Genomic DNA, 4,614 nt, shown 5'->3' with positions numbered 1-4,614 from the left:
AAAGGGTAGATATTCTTTTGTCGCCCTTTGGGCATAGTTCCAAATTGCCCTCCAGAATGGTTGGATCAGTTCACAACTCCACCAGCAATGAATTAATGTCCCTACTTTGCCACATCCCCTCCAGCATTCATTACTTTCCTTTGCTGTTATGTTAGCCAATCTGCTAGGTGTGAGGTGATACCTCAGAGTTGTTTTGATTTGCATCTCTCTGATTATAAGAGATGTAGAACACTTCTTCATGTGCTTGTTAATAGTTTTGATTTCTTTATCTGAGAACTGCCTATCCATTTCCCTTGCCCATTTATCAATTGGAGAATGGCTTGATTTTTTGTACAATTGATTTAGCTCATTATAAATATGAGTAATTAAACCTTTGTCAGAGGTTTCTATGAAGATTTTTTCCCAATTTGTTGTTTCCCTTCTGATTTTAGTTATATTGGTTTTGTTTGTACAAAAGCTTTTTAGTTTGATGTAGTCAAAATTATTTATTTTACATTTTGTGATTCTTTCTATATCTTGCTTGGTTTTAAAGCCTTTCCCCTCCCAAAGGTCTGACATGTATACTATTCTGTGTTTACCCAATTTACTTATGGTTTCCTTCTTTATGTTTAAGTCACTCACCCATTTTGAATTTATCTTGGTGTAGGGTGTGAGGTGTTGATCTATTCCTAGTCTCTCCCACACTGTCTTCCAATTTTCCCAGCAGTTTTTATCGAATAGTGGATTTTTGTCCCAAAAGCTGGGATCTTTGGGTTTATCGTATACTGTCTTGCTGAGGTCGTTTTCCCCCAGTCTATTCCACTGATCTTCCTTTCTGTTTCTTAGCCAGTACCAAATTGTTTTGATGACTGCTGCTTTGTAATATAGTTTGAGGTCTGGGACTGCAAGGCCCCCATCATATGTGTTTTTTTTCATTATTTCCCTGGATATCCTTGATCTTTTGTTCTTCCAAATGAACTTTGTTATGGTTTTTTCTAAATCAGTGAAGAAGTATTTTGGTAGTTCAATGGGTATGGCACTAAATAGATAAATAAGTTTGGGTAGGATGGTCATTTTTATTATATTGGCTCGTCCTATCCATGAGCAGTTAATGTTTTTCCAATTGTTCAAGTCTAGTTTTAGTTGTGTGGCGAGTGTTTTGTAGTTGTGTTCATATAGTTCCTGTGTTTGTCTTGGGAGATAGATTCCTAGGTATTTTATTTTGTCTAAGGTGATTTTGAATGGGATTTCTCTTTCTAGTTCTTGCTGCTGAGCTGTGTTGGAGATATATAGAAAAGCTGATGATTTATGTGGGTTTATTTTGTATCCTGCAACTTTGCTAAAGTTGTTGATTATTTCAATTAGCTTTTTGGTTGAATCTCTAGGATTCTTTAAGTAGACCATCATGTCATCCGCAAAGAGTGATAACTTGGTCTCCTCCTTGCCTATTCTGATGCCTTCAATTTCTTTATCTTCTCTAATTGCTACTGCTAGTGTTTCTAGTACAATGTCAAATAGTAGAGGTGATAATGGGCATCCTTGTTTCACTCCTGATCTTATTGGGAATGCATCTAGTTTATCCCCATTGCAGATGATATTAGCTGTTGGTTTTAGATATATACTGTTTATTATTTTTAGGAATGACCCTTCTATTCCTATGCTTTCTAGTGTTTTTAATAGGAATGGGTGTTGTATTTTATCAAAGGCTTTTTCTGCATCTATTGAGATAATCATGTGGTTCTTGCTAGTTTGCTTGTTGATGTGGTCAATTATGTGGATGGTTTTCCTAATGTTGAACCAGCCCTGCATCCCTGGTATGAATCCTACTTGATCATGGTGAATGATCCTTCTGATCACTTGCTGGAGTCTTTTTGCTAGTATCCTATTTAAAATTTTTGCATCTATATTCATTAGGGAGATTGGTCTATAGTTTTCTTTCTCTGTTTTTGACCTGCCTGGTTTTGGAATCAGTACCATGTTTGTGTCGTAAAAGGAGTTTGGTAGAACTCCCTCTTTGCTTATTATGTCAAATAGTTTGTATAGTATTGGGGTTAATTGTTCTCTGAATGTTTGATAGAATTCACAGGTGAATCCATCAGGCCCTGGGGATTTTTTCTTAGGAAGTTCTTTGATGGCTTGATGGATTTCAATTTCTGATATGGGATTATTTAAGAATTCTATTTCCTCTTCTGTTAGTCTAGGCAGTTTGTATTTTTGTATATATTCATCCATTTCTCCTAAATTGGTGTATTTATTGCCATATAATTGGGCAAAGTAATTTCTAATGATTGCCTTAATTTCCTCCTCATTGGAGGTGCTGTCCCCCTTTTCATCTTTAATGCTGTGAATTTGCTTTTCTTCCTTCCTTTTTTTAATTAGATTGACCAGTACTTTGTCTATTTTGTTTGTTTTTTCAAAGTACCAGCTTCTTGTCTTATTTATTAAATCAATAGTTCTATCACTTTCGATTTTATTAATTTCTCCCTTAATTTTTAGGATTTCTAATTTGGTTTTCTGCTGGGGGTTTTTAATTTGATCGCTTTCGAGTTTTTTCAATTGCATTTCCAATTGATTGATCTCTGCTCTCCCTTGTTTGTTAATATGAGCTTTCAGGGATATGAATTTGCCTCTGATTACCGCTTTGGCTGCATCCCAAAAGGTTTGAAAGGATGTTTCGCCATTGTCATTTTCCTTGATGAAATTATTAATTGTTTCTATGATTTCTTCTTTAGCTAAACGGTTTTGGAGTATCATATTGTTTAATTTCCAATTGGTTTTAGATTTGGTTTTCCATGTACCATTACTAATCATTATTTTTATTGCCTTGTGATCTGAGAAGGCTGCATTCATTATTTCTGCTTTTTTGCATTTGTGTGCTATGTTTCTGTGACCTAATGTATGGTCAATTTTTGTGAATGTGCCATGTGGTGCTGAGAAGAAGGTGTATTCCTTTTTATCCCTATTTATTTTTCTCCATATGTCTATTAATTCTAATTTTTCTAAGATTTCATTCACTTCTTTTACCTCTTTCTTATTTATTTTTTGATTTGATTTATCTAAATTTGATAATGGTTGGTTTAAGTCTCCCACTAGTATGGTTTTATTGTCTATTTCTTCCTTCAATTCTCCTAGTTTCTCCATTAGAAATTTGGGTGCTATATTATTTGGTGCATACATGTTGATTAATGATATTTCCTCATTGTCTAGAGTCCCTTTTAACAAAATATAATTACCTTCCCTATCCCTTTTGATCAGGTCTATTTTTGCATTGGCTTTATCAGATATCATGATTACCACTCCTGCTTTCTTTCTATCAGTTGAGGCCCAGAAGGTCTTACTCCATCCTTTAATTCTGACCTTGTGAGTGTCAACCCGCCTCATGTGTGTTTCTTGAAGACAACATATGGTAGGGTTTTGGATTCTAATCCATTCAGCTATTCGTCTACGTTTTATGGGTGAGTTCATCCCATTCACGTTCAAAGTTATGATTGTCATTTGTGGACTCCCTGGCATTTTGATTGCCTTCCCTAATTCTAACCTTTTCTTCTTCGGCTCTACCTTTTAGTCCAGTGATTTACTTTGAATCAGTGCCCCTTGTCCCCTCCCTTGATGTTTCCCTTTTTAGTCCCTCCCTTTTTGTTCCCTCCCCCTCCCCCCTCTCTTTCCCTCCCTTTTTGTTCTCCCTCTCCCCCTCCCCCCCTTGGTTTTCCCTTCTCCTTACCCTTGTTGGGTAAGATAGAATTCAAGATCCCAATGGATCTGGATGTTTTTCCCTCTCAGAGTTGATTTCCCTGAGATTGAGGTTTAAGTAAACCCCCCCCCTCTCTTCCTCTCCTTCTTATAGGAGTTTTCTTCCCCTCCCCTTCCCCTGTGAATCTTTGTGTGAGAACCATTATTCTATTTGGTCTTTCTTTACCCCCTATTTATACATTACATTTTCCCCACATATTAGTATACATAGGTTGATATAAATGTAGTCCTTATAGAAGAGAGTTTGAGTAAAAGAAGATAACATTTTTCCCCTTTCCTTAATATTTACCTTTTCAGGTATTCCTTGCTCTTTGATTTTCGGTATCAAACTTTCCACAGAGCTCTGGTCTTTTCTTTGCAAAAAGTTGGAAGTCTTCTATTTTGTTGAATGCCCATACTTTCCCTTGGAAGTATATAGTCAGTTTTGCTGGGTAGCTGATTCTTGGTTGGAGACCCAGCTCTCTTGCCTTTCTGAAGATCATGTTCCATGCCTTACGATCATTCAGCGTAGAACTTGCAAGGTCTTGTGTGACCCTGATTGGCATTCCTTTATATCTAAATTGTCTTTTTCTGGCTTCCTGTAGGATTTTTTCTTTTGTTTGATAGCTTTGGAATTTGGCAATTACATTCCTGGGAGTTGTCTTTTGGGGGTTTAGTGTAGAAGGTGTTCTGTGAGCTCTGTCAGTGGATGTATTGCCCCCTTGTTCTAGAATCTCTGGGCAATTTTCTTTGATTATATCTTGTATCACCATGTCCAGTTTGGTGTTTATTTCTGGCTTTTCTGGGAGTCCAATTATTCTTAAATTTTCTCTTCTCCCCCTGTTTTCCAGATCTATCACCTTGTCGGTGAGATATTTTATGTTCTCTTCTAATTTCTTGGTGTTT

The sequence above is a fragment of the Monodelphis domestica genome, chromosome 3 (assembly GCF_027887165.1).
Source record: "Monodelphis domestica isolate mMonDom1 chromosome 3, mMonDom1.pri, whole genome shotgun sequence".
Classification (NCBI taxonomy): Eukaryota; Metazoa; Chordata; class Mammalia; order Didelphimorphia; family Didelphidae; genus Monodelphis; species Monodelphis domestica.
This window is presented reverse-complemented; position numbering follows the sequence as displayed.